Source organism: Lygodium microphyllum, chromosome 6, assembly GCF_053477565.2.
Source record: "Lygodium microphyllum isolate KBCC chromosome 6, Lygodium_microphyllum_v1.1.10, whole genome shotgun sequence".
NCBI classification, from domain to species: domain Eukaryota; kingdom Viridiplantae; phylum Streptophyta; class Polypodiopsida; order Schizaeales; family Lygodiaceae; genus Lygodium; species Lygodium microphyllum.
In genome coordinates this window covers 44,019,275-44,032,238 of record NC_141140.1, presented here as the reverse complement: position 1 = coordinate 44,032,238, position 12,964 = coordinate 44,019,275, and positions in this window count along the sequence as shown.

Here is a 12,964-nt window from a genome sequence, read left to right as displayed (position 1 = left end):
GACTTCTTGGGGGCCATCGTAGGCGTGATTACGGACTTCCGGTTTGCCTTTGCCCTTACACAATTATGGACTTCCGGTTAGCCTTTGCCCCTACGTGATCCGTGAATCTCCTCAGCCTTGGTAAGAAGCCTCAGATCTTGCCCTTCTCCTTCGTACACAAGAGATACCTTCACCGAACTTCGGATCTTTAAAAGGCCAGGGCTTGTGAGAATTGGGCTTAAGGGATTTGGGCTTATGGGATTTGAGCTTTGTTTACGGAAATGGAGCTCTTATGGATGGAGCTGCGAAAATGGAGGCTTTACAAGGACTTACGAGAATTGGAGTTTTACGAGGAAGCTACGGGAATAGAGCTTAATGAGCTCGGTCTTAAACCCGAGAAGGCCGCAGGAACAAGGCCAAAGCCTTATCCCTTAGAAGCTGTGGAAATGGGCTTTAAGGGAAGGTTTTTAACCCCCGAGGTGGAACCCGTGTGCACAAGGCCTTAAGCCTTGTACTTTAGAAGCTTCCAAAAGCTTCTGGGAAGCTTTTGCTCCCCACGAACCCACGTGGGTTAAAGGTAAGGGTTGAGGAGAGGGAAAGTTAGCGTCGAGACAGGGGGGGTTTGTGATGTAATGGTGGAAGTTTGACGGCTGGGCATGGTAGCGGCTGTATTGGTAGCCTGGCGGCGGTTCCTAACAGCAGCGGCGACAGGTCTGGGCGTCCTCACGGCGGCTTCCCAGCATGACAGCGTCGTCAATATGGCAGCCTATGCTCTCCCCAGCACGGCGATGGTAGCAGCCATTCGTCCTCTCTCTCCTCCCTTCACACCTTAGAGGTGTATTTATAGGACAAGGGGGGGGGGGGGGAGAGGAGAGCTCCACCACGTGGCCACTGCATGGCTTCCCCCCTCCTCATGCAGCCCACGACTCCACCAGCCCAGCCCCCCACACTCCCTCTCCTCCAGCCGTGCATCGGCTGGGGGAAAGGGATAAATATAAAAAAAATTTGCTTTAATAATATCCATTTTGCCCCTCCCAAGAGGGTGTTTACGTGTGAATTGCGGATTTGAGCCCTCGGGCTTGCTTTGCCAATGCGGAGGTCTCGATTTCTCGCGTGGAGGTTACACATTACACTGCCGGCAATTCCAATATGAAAGATAACCTTTGCACGAGGTTTACGCAGTGTGCGGGAAGTCAATATTCACGAGTGGGAATATTACACACTAACTCTCTAGATCAATAAAGAAGTCGGATGATGATGCACTCCATACTTTTTTACACTATGTCCTCATAACATCACGACAGCGTGGGTTGATGGTATGGGATGCCAACCCTTGGGATGTGGTTGTGGCCTGGAGTGTTGCTAGCTCCTAGGCTTGGGGGTGAGTTTGTTTGGCTCTATGGTTGGGAGATAAGTCTAATGTCCAGTCCCTTTTGTGTTGCATTTGGCGGATGTCGTGTTTTGCTCTTTTTGGTCTTTGTTTTTCTCTTCATGTTTTTCTCTTTGCCCTTTCCGCTCTTTGTTTTGCTCTTTTTTATTTTTACTTTGCTCTTTTGGTACTTCCTCCATGATATGTTCAAGTCAGCCCACTTTTACTCACATGAGAGCACCTTCAAATCTCCCAAGAGGTGTAATTGACATCATTTCTTGTCTTGAGCTAGTCTAAAATATGCCCCTTGTATATTCTATTGTGTCTACTACTCAAGGTCATTACCTTGTATCTTATCTTGGCTCTTGCACTCATGATTTAGGCCATGATTATCTATGGTTGTTGTGCATGGTTCCCAAAGAGGAGTTTGCCCTCTAGTAGATGGCTCTTGTATAGGGTTGCAAAAGTATACAAGATTGCGCACTCTAGTGTTTATGTGTGTATCAATGGAAGAATAAGGAAATTGTAATGAGGGTCTCATGATCCTTTGTGCAAATTCTCGAGTTTCTATTATATTATGAGCTTTGGTTTTTGGGGTTTTTTGTTTCCTTATGTGGGTGGGTAGCTATAAATGTTTAGTTGTTCATCTCTATCAACTTCTAACAACATTTAAAATATTGATATGATGTTTGGATATTCAACTCCGATTATCATGAAAAAACTCAACGTAAAGTAGTGTGACATTGTGCTTTTATTTGAATTGTATAGAAGGGATTATAAAAATGAACCTCATCTCAAATTTTAGATTTACAAAAGGAATATAAATATTGCCTTCAAAATTCACAAAATGGGTATATAAAATGGTGCAAACTTTTTAAAAAGAGGTTTTAAAAATACAATTTGAACGCACGAACACACGTTATGTAGAGGGTTAACCCAAGGTGGACTCCCCACGTACGACATCAACATGATGGATAATTGAGAAGATTTGAAGGCTTTTTAATGTATAATGTTGTGGGAAACTAGCTCTTCTCTCACTATGCAACATTGTGTTTTTTTAAATGACTGTATTTGGAAAATCACACCAAGAGGAAACCAATACCAGAGATGCTCAGATGGGAGGTCCCTCTCTAAAGATTAGATAAACAGACAAAGATGTACTTCTTTTCTTCTAGAATGTTGATAGATCACTGTTGTTATTCGTCCAAGAAACACAACATCGTCATCTGAATGAATAATGCAATCCAGTTGCCAACATATCTTTCGTCCAATGCTATCTTTTCTAGGAAATTTTTTTCTTACACCTAGACAAATCACAAACACAATATTCTCATACTAAAGTTTAAAGGATTTGATCTTTAAGCTCCTTACATAGTTTGAAGATCATCATCTAGTTCTATGGAGTGGCTTTGAGTTCAGCTATGAGGTCCTTGCCCTCTTCAAAGTTATCATCATCAAATTCTATGAGAGTGGCTTGAATTTGAGCTTTGAGCTCCTCGCCTTCCTTGAAAATATTTCCATAAATCTTGACATTCCACCTTCTTCTCTTCTCTCTCAGTTTGAGATTTTGACCTTGTCTTCCTCAAGATCCTTTGATCATATCCTTTAACTCCCCTTGATCGATAGTCTTTTGATCTTGTATCATGTCTATATTTTTAATCAGAAAGTTTGTTTTCTCATTCGTCTAAAATTCTTCTCAATAATTATTTTCTGTTGAGCACTTCCATCACAAAGTGTTCCCACAATGAGCGAGTTTCATGAACCCTTGCGCGAATTGTGTGAGACATCTCGTAAACCCAACGTGAAAGCATCATTTATGATCATCAAGATGGGAGACTATTTGAATAATCCACCCTCTTCATCAACTACTTCTTCCTTTTCGACCAATGAGATGAAGACTTAATTACAAACTCTTTCTTTAGTCATTATGATGCAGAATTAGTAGATGCAGTTATCTATGTAGCAATAGCAGCAATTGCATTAGCAACAATTGGATCAACGAGGGCTATTGCATCAAGCACAAGAGCATACGCATGGTGCAACCTATTATCTATATATAGTTTTTCTATATATAGCGCCCCAGGTCCCCTCTATATATTCCTATCATGTGTGCTCAGTTGACACACTTCTGGGGTTCCACTTCTGGTGTCTCATGTCTCTCTTCTCTCCTATCTTCCTTTCATCTCTTGTCTTCCTCGCAGTTTCCAACATGGTATCAGAGCGAGGTTCTACAACATCACAAAGATAAGTTTTCTTTATTGTTTTCAAGTTGAGGTAATAGTTTCTCATTTTACGTCATGGAAGAGTGAGAGATTATTAAGATGTTTTATGCGTCATGGTTTGAATCATGGAAGAGTGAGAGATTGTTAAGATGTTTTATGCCTCATGGTTTGCTTTGTGGAATAGAGAGATTAAGCCTCACGGTCGGAGGACAATGATTCCTTTGCAGAGGCGTAAAAGGACCTGTGAAATAGCCGTTCCCCCCTTGACAAGCTTTGAGGCTTGCAGTAGAAACCGGGAGGGCACCATGTCAAAACTGGGATGGCACTATAGTCGAGCCTCTGCGCACACGGGAGGGGCTCGGCCAGGCGGGGACTACAGTTGAGCTTTTAGGAATTGGAATGCAGGTAGCTGCGGCAGCCCGGTCGAGAAGGGTTTCTTCCTCAAACGTTGGAGATTGTGTGGCCTCTGCCTACTCCTTTCCTGTTTGCTGCCTGCCCTCCTTCTCCTCGCTTTTTCCTCCTCCAGGAATTAGCTGGCTAAGGCTGGATGACAGTGTGCGGCAGTTTGCAGTTTTCATGTTGACACAGGTTGATCTTACTCCAGGAATTAGCTGGCTAAGGCTGGATGACAGTGTGCTACAGTTTGCAGTTTTCATATTGACACAGGTTGATCTTGCTAGAGAAGCAACACATCTCAGCAGGTTTCTTTACAATTTCTAGAGTTGAAGGGAATGCCCTCCTTCTCCTTGCTTTTTCCTCCTCTTGCTCTTGCTGTTGTTAGTCCTACTGGTACAAAAGATCTGGATGCCGGTATAGGCCTCCTACAGACCAACAGGTCCAGTGCACCAATAGCACATAATTACGAGTTTCCTACTGGCGTGCTGCATGCTAGAGGGGAGGGGAACGGCAGGCCCGATAGGGGAGGAGGAGGAGGAGATAGAAACGTATTGGGTGAGAGGCAACAGGAGCGAGACCCACGAGAAGGTGCCCGACAGTAGGCACAAGCTGCAGATAAGCCGGGCATTACGCTAGAGAGAGAGAGAGAGACAAAGAGGGTGCTGGAGAAACTTGATGTGGGAGGTGGAGAGGGCACGAGTCTTTCCTCTCCAATTAGCGTTTCATGAAAAAGCATGCACGCTATTCCTGGATACAATGCAAATTTTTTGTCTTTCTACGTATAAACTACCTAGATTCGAAAGGATACTCCTTGTCAGGTGATAATTTTATTATATCCAGGTTCTTGTTAATTAGCTTCAGTATCAATAGCATCGACGTTAATGTTATTATATCCAGGTTCTTGTTAATTAGCTTCAGTATCAATACCATCGACATTACGAAAAGAACCAACAATAGCAATGTCATGTCTTATGTTATGGATTCTTTGTCATATCATTGTTTCATAAGTTTCATAGCTTATATTTTATATTTTTCATTCAATCAATGTTATTCAATTACTATTTCATTCGATGCTTTGGTATGTTGGTATTGCAATGCTTCATGATTCTTGCCCTCATTCGTTATTCCATTGATGCTTCATTCCCTACTTTTGGATATTGATATTGCCATGCTTCATGATGATCGTCCTCGTTCCTTATTCCATTGATGAGCGTCTATATTCTAGCTGATGATACATTGTTTCGTTTATATTCTTTCCAGCTGATGAGGGTCTATATTCCAGCTGATGACAAATTGTTTCGTTTATATTCTTTCCAGCTGATGAGGGTCTATATTCCAGCTGATGACAAATTGTTTCATTTATATTCTTTCCTAATGAGCGTCTAAATTCTAGCTGATGACACATTATTTCATTCCAGCTGATGAGCGTCTATATTCTAGTTGATGATAAATTGTTTTATTTATATTTTGTTCATGGGGCCCCACATGTGTTATGTTGTCTATAGAGCGTCGTCGCGAACCGTCTCTATAGACCTTGTGTTGTTCTAATGTCACTGTAACGTTTTTCTTTAAGTTTTGATGTGACAGATATACTGCTTACATCCCAAGTTGAGTTGAAGGAATTTCTTGGAGATTTTATCTTTTGTAGTGATGTCGCTTATCCTTATTTTACATGTTGTATATTTAGGAGTGATAAAGCTCTTTTGATGCCTCTGAATAGGCTGTTGTAATTTAGGAGTGATGTAGCTGCCTCTGAATAGGCTGTTGTAATTCAGGAGTGATGTAGCTCCTTCTCCATTGATGTTGTAATTCACGAGTGATGTAGCTCCTTTGACGCCTATGAATAGACTCTTGTAAGTTCAATTTTGTAATTTCATATTTTGAATATTAATATAACGGTAGGCCTATATAGAGCTGTGGGTTTTTCCCTTGAGGCCCCAAGGTTTTTTTCATCCATAGTAAGGGACCTTTATTTGAGCAGGGGATGTTATCTATATATAGTTTGTCTATATATAGCGCCCCAGGTCCCCTCTATATATTCCTATCATGTGTGCTCAGTTGACACACTTCTGGGGTTCCACTTCTGGTGTCTCATGTCTCTCTTCTCTCCTATCTTCCTTTCGTCTCTCGTCTTCCTCGCAGTTTCGAACACAACCAAGGCAATCGAGGCTGTGGTTAGTGAGCACAAAAATTATTTGATGGTTGGAATGTTTCAGTCTACATTAAAGCCTTTGAAAGCGAGATGCGCTTATTTAGAGTTGCGCTAACCAATTGAAGCAATTACTTCTTATTACGACTTGTCACGCCTACTTTGTGGGTTAGAGTGACAAATTTGTTTCTGCAGGACTCTAACTGGAATGTTTTTACTCTGTAAAAGTATACATTTGTAATATTTTAAATGTTTTTAAAAAAAATTGTAGTGTGTTTTTGCAATTATATTTGAAACTATTTGAACACGTATATTGTTGACCTATTATAATTTTTGAGATAAAATGAATGTGATTGATTGCAAATTGAGGGAAAGAAATACTTATTCTAACCTTGATTCATTTGAACACATATACATATACTTTTTCATTGGTATAAGATACACACATCCAACCATCTACTCATGAATGGGGAGAAGACACCTTCTTTCCAACATTAATTGATTGTGTGTGTGTGTGTGTGTGTGTGTGTGTTTTCTTGCAATTTACAATGATATTTTTGAGCATGTATAACATACTTTTGTTCACATATGACATATACACACACACCTACATAATGTTGGGAGGGGGGGACCTTCTTCTAGATTGAAGCTAATAGAATGTGCTATTGCCACATCGATATGTTTATATATGTATGTGAATTTTACAAAGATGTAAAGTAAAGCCATAACTAACCATCATTTGGTACTTAGGGTTTTTAAAGTGGAGCTTTTTTAATTATTATTTAATTGTTTTATTTAATGATTTAATACTTGAGTCTTTTAAAGTCATCTAATGGTTTAATACTTAGGGTTTTTTAAGTGGAACTACTTTAATTCTTATTTAATTGTTTCATTTCAGACACTCTATCTTCATCTCTTTACATCCACCACATCCATCCTTGTCGTGGTGATGGATGCTTGCATACACTTTGAAGAGTGGATCCTTGAGACTCTCTTTGCTACCTAGGGTAATGAGATCTTTGAGGTATTCTCAAAGAACTTTAATCTTGAATGCATGTTCTCATCATTAGATCCCTCCCTAGAGTCTTGGAAGACTTTGTAAGCACCGTCACCACGTACCATGCTCCATCAAGGAATTTGTTGTGAGCAACGGATGCGTGGTTTGTGCATAGCGAATGGAAGAAGCTCCCTCTTTCTCTCTTTTTCTCATAAAATTGCATATGACTCATGAGAAATTGAAAATAGACTAAAAGAGAAAGTAACGTAAGATGAAGCAACTCAAGATTGGGTTCAATCTCCCCCACATGACATGGGTAGCTCCCTTCATGCTATATTTATAATAATATTATGAAATCTTATTTGCCCAAGATTTAGGCCCTTTACAATCACTCTTTTCATAAAGAGTTTGAGTGAACTGAAAAAGAGATAGAGTAATCTCAATTAATGGATGCTAATAGTTGTGCATCTCACAACTCTCTAGAACCATTAATATTTTATTTGGAAATATTTTCTAAAAATCTATTTTGCTAATACATATTTACATAGAGGCTATGTGCATGCTTTATAAGAAATAGCGGTGCATCTAATACAATAATCCAATAATTTCCAAATAAATTCTTGAGGAAATAATCTTTAGAATGCTTGCGCGTGCCACGCCTTTCCAAATTTCCTTGCTCTACACATCAGCTGTGCCAAAAATTCAAAAAAACATGTTAGAATAATAACCAACTGAATAATTGCAGATAGCCACATAAATCAATTAATTTGGAATTTCATAAAATAATTAGTTCACGAAGATGTTAATACTCGTGTGGATAAAATGGTACCACCCATGTTCACACTTGCATCGACGCCCCGAAAGGATAGGTGTCTCCATCGACCTTCCGCCTAAGAAAATTCTTAGGAACGTGCCCCACATTGATGGAGAACCAATTAAGGCGCTCATCCCACAAACGTACACACAAAGGAGAACCATTTAAGGTGCTCATCCCTTTGCGTAGGTGCCACCTGGCAACATACCCCCAGGGTGGGATAGAAATTTTCCTCAATTTCTATTGGCTGGATGTGGAGACAATAAATTGGAAAAAGGTCGCAAATCATGAGCATGCATCCATTGAGCTTCCTCAACAAGGTGATTATGAAATTTAACAAGATAACGAGGATAAATATTTCCAGTTCTAGTGGTCATATAGTCAACATCAATAATTGTTTCAAGGATTAGGATTTCATGGTCATCGGAAATCAAGGGTGGTGATTCATAAACTGGGTGAACATGAAGAGAACCTTTGAAGGGGCGTAAAAGACTAATGTGAAAAGTGTTGTGGATTTTTCAATAATGAGGTAACTCTAATTTGTAAGCATTACGATTAATACAATGGAGAATTTTTAAAGGTCCATATAAACGAGGAGCTAATTTTACATTTGGGTTCTTTTCTACACTATGGAGTCTACTTTTTCAACATGTAACCAAACATAATCTCCTTATTTATAAATCATAGCTTGCCTCTTTTTATTTGCTTGTTTCAGATATGATTGTTGGACCTTTGCTAGGATTTGTTTAACTTGCTCATAAATACTTGAGTGATTTTGAATCCAATCATCAACAGAATGTATTTTTTGAGTTAGACGAAATGTGGGAGTTGGCAATTTGTGACCATAAACAATTTCAAAAGGTGCCTTTTGTGTAGCAGTGTGAGTGGCATTATTGTAAGCAAACTATAGAAGGTACAAATGATTATCCCATGTGGCTAGAGAAGAAATTGTGTAATCATGGATTAAATCCAAAATTGTGCTGTTTGTGGCCTTTGTTTCACTGTTAGTCTAAAATGCAAAACTAAAATCAATCTTAGTTCCTAAGCTTGTAAACAAGGTAATCCAAAAATTATTACAGAATCGAGGATCTCGGTCAAACACAATAATTTTCGACAATCCATGGTGCACAAAAATATGCTTGAGAAATAAGTTAGCGGCTTGTGTAGCACTTAAGGTCTTTTTACAAGCAATGAAGTAAGCCTATTTACTAAATCTATCAACTATGGTCCATATCATATCATTTTGTGAAGAAGTTTGTGGTAAACCTGTAATGAAGTCCATAGAAATCTTCTCCCAAGGTGAATTAGGGATAGATAATGGAAGTAATAAACCATATGATTTACCATTATATATTTTTATGCCTTGACATACAATACAGTTAGAAAAAAAAATAGAAACATCACGTTGCATATTTGGCCAGAAAAAATCTTCATGTAAATTTCTAAGTGTGGAAATAATACCAGGATGTCCCATATAAGGAGGATGTACTTCATGCATAATGAAATGAGGAAAAGGTTTAGTAATACATAACCATTTTTCATAAAACAGAAAACCATCGGAAATAGAAAAGTTATTAGTAGGGATCCATTGATTTTTAGATAGATTTACCCAAACATCATGAAAGTCGGGATCTTGATGGCCTACGACTAAGTGCATCAGCTACTACATTTTCCTTACCTGGTTGATATTGAATGAGTGGATGAAAGGATTGAATAAATGATGCCCACTATATGTGTCTATCAGATATTTGTGGTTGTGACAATAAATGTTTAATGCTCTGTTGATCAGTTTTAATCATAAACTCCGAACCCATTAAATAATGCTTCCATATGCACAATGTATGAACTACGGCTAGTAATTCTTTGTCATATGTACTATATCTAACTTTAGACGGTTTCAATTTACAACTAGAGTATGCTATAGGGTGATTGTCTTACATCAATACTACATTGATGCCAGAACCACTTGCATAAGTAACCACAAGAAAGAATGGTCTATTGAAATCAGGTAACTACAAAACTGGTTTGTGTGTGAGTGCATGCTTAAGTATTTCAAATGATCGTTGTTGACTGTCACCCCAACGATAAACAAGACCTTCCTTTAACAAAAGAGTTAACAGTAAAGCAAGCAATGAAAAGTTTCTAACAAATTTTCGATAGAAGCTAGCTAGTCCTAGAAATGAACGAACTTCATGGACATTTTTAGGTGTTGGCCAAGACTTAATTGCTTCAATTTTATGTGGATCTACGTGTATGACTTTGGCAGACACGATATGACCTAAATATACTATTTCAGATTGAAAAAAAGAACTTTTGTCAGGGTTAGCATATAGATGTTTTTGTTTTAATAAACTAAACACTAAAGATAAATGTTCTTCGTATTCTTTTTCAGTTTTTCTAAAAACAAGAATGTCATCGAAAAAAACTATTACACAATGTTGAAAATGCAAAAATATTATATTCATCATTCTACTAAATGTAATTGGTGCATTGGTAAGTCCAAAGGGCATTACCAAGAATTCATAATGTCCAAATTGTGTACGAAAAGGTGTCTTAAAAATATTAGAAGTAGAAATACGAACTTGGTGATATCCTGATTTTAAATCAATTTTACTAAACATTGTTGCTCCTTGTAATTTATTTAGAAGGTAATCTATTCTAGGTATTGGATACCTATTTTTAACCGTTATTTTATTAAGTGCCCTATAATCTATATACATATGGTAAGTTTGATTTTTCTTTTTAACTAATAATATAGGAGCTCCAAAAGGTAAACTACTTGGGTGAATTAATTTTCTACTTAGAAGTTCTTCAATTTGCTTCTGAATCTCTTTCTATTCTAATTGGTTATGGCGATAGGGAGCTTTGCAAGGTGGTTAACTACCAGGAAGTAAATCAAATTGGTGATCTTCGGATCATGATGGAGGAAGTTGTAAAGGTAAATCATTAGAAAAGAAATCAGAAAACTTAGCAATAAAATACTGTTGCTTTGGAGTTAGTTTAGTTTTTGTAACATCAACTTCATTAATCCATACCAAGAAAGCTTTTTATTGTTTATGCAAAGCTTGCTTTGCCTATGTATGACTAATAATTGAAAATAATTCAGTTTTTGTTAACCCTTCGAGTAAAATTTGTTTACCTTTGTGCTCAATGTGCATTGAGTGTGTGTTGTAATCTATATTGGGGTTGAATTGGTGACGCCATGGCATTCCTAGAATTACGTCAATAGATTGCAAAGGTGCTACTAAAAAATTTTTCTTTTCCTTATAAGATCCAATACAAATTTCTAAATTATGAACTTCTTTAGTACCATTATATCGTTGTCATAGAAATGCAGCCTTAATTTTATAGGAAAATGGAATAGTTTTAGGTTGTAAGTTTCTAACTACTTTTTCTGAAACAAAATCATGAGTACTACCATCATCATACAAGACAGTCATATCATTTTTATTGATTTTACATCGCATCTTTAATAAGGCATGCATAGAAATTTTACCAGCAAGGTCTTCAGGTTTGTTGAAATTTTCATCGATAAGTGTAGCCTCATCGAAGTCGGGCATTGCTTCAAGGTCTTCATTGGATTGTTTAGCTCCAAGAAAATTTAGATGCGTGTGGGTTTCTTCCAATCTCACGGGTGTTGCCCATGGGACAACGACTCGCAATATGACCAGAATGCTTACAATTATAACAAATTACATTTTTGGAAATGGCATTGGAGACACTTGGGTTAACATTTTTAGGTTCACCAGATTTAGGAGATTTAGAATTTGAAACTGATTGACCATGATTATTAAGGAAATTTTGCATCCATGGCCATCAGGTAAAACGATTCTTTCCATATTGAGAATTAAAGTTACGAAAGTTACCCATGTTGTTATTGTTGGATGTTGGAAATTGCCTTCAGTCTTTAGACTGCTTCTTTTCAGCATCGTGAGCTAGGGATATGGCTTCGTCTAGGTTATTGGGCTTGAACATCTTGACTTTGGCTTGGATGGATGGAATTAAGCCAGACATATACTTTCTCTTGAAGGTAGATTCGACCACTGGCTCCACCGTTTGGAGTTGCAAGAGAGTGCTTCAAAATCTTTATGTGTATTCAGGGATAGACTCACGTTCCCGTTGCATGAATAGATCCCATTGTTGTTGCATGCGGAGCTCGAATTGTGCACATAGAAAATTTGCAAGAATCTTCTTGAGAAAGTTATTCCATGTGAGAGAACGAGCAATGCTTTTATGCATGACATCCCACCATAATGCAGCTTTCTCAATAAAATAATGAGATGTATATTTAATTTTATCACTTTTTGAGTATTTCTCATTATCAAAACAAGCTTTGAACTAACTTAACTATGATAGAATTTCGTGATCATCTTTAAGACCATCAAAAGAATTAAATTTGAATGTACGCTTGCTTATCTTGGACTCCTTTCAACTAGCGTGGACATCCAAAGTAGCATTGATGGCGCAGACTAGGTTGTCGTCATTGGTAGAAATTTCAGTGCAGGACGCTTGAGGGACTTCAGTTCTTGCTCCAGTTGTATGCGGTGTTGACGCTCTTCTTCAAGTTGCATGGATATTAAATCCATACGCTGCTCCAAGGTTGGCTCAAGAAGCAGTGATGCAGAGTTGAATTGGCCATGATTGCTTGATGGAGAAATCTGAAGATTTAGGACACCTTGCAAATGAAAAGACGCCTTGCTTGTTGTTGAAGAATTTTGGCGTGTAAGACCAAAATTTTAAACAGTCTTTGGACAAGAAATTATGGATAAAAGTAGGCAAGAAAGGTAGGAATTTTGGATGGGAACTTTGTGAAATTTATGAAGCTAGAAAGAACTGCGCAAGAACTGCCTCTATGGGAGAGATAGTCGGCTGTGACTTGTGAAGATTGGCAGATTCTGTGTATGAAACAAGGTAAGAGACGTTGAAATTGATCAAGTAAGTTAGTAATATAACTTGCTTGATAAGTTGATCAAGTTAAGAAAAAACTTAACGTTTTTGGACAAGAATGTGTCGTGATACTACCGTGGCATCAAAAAAC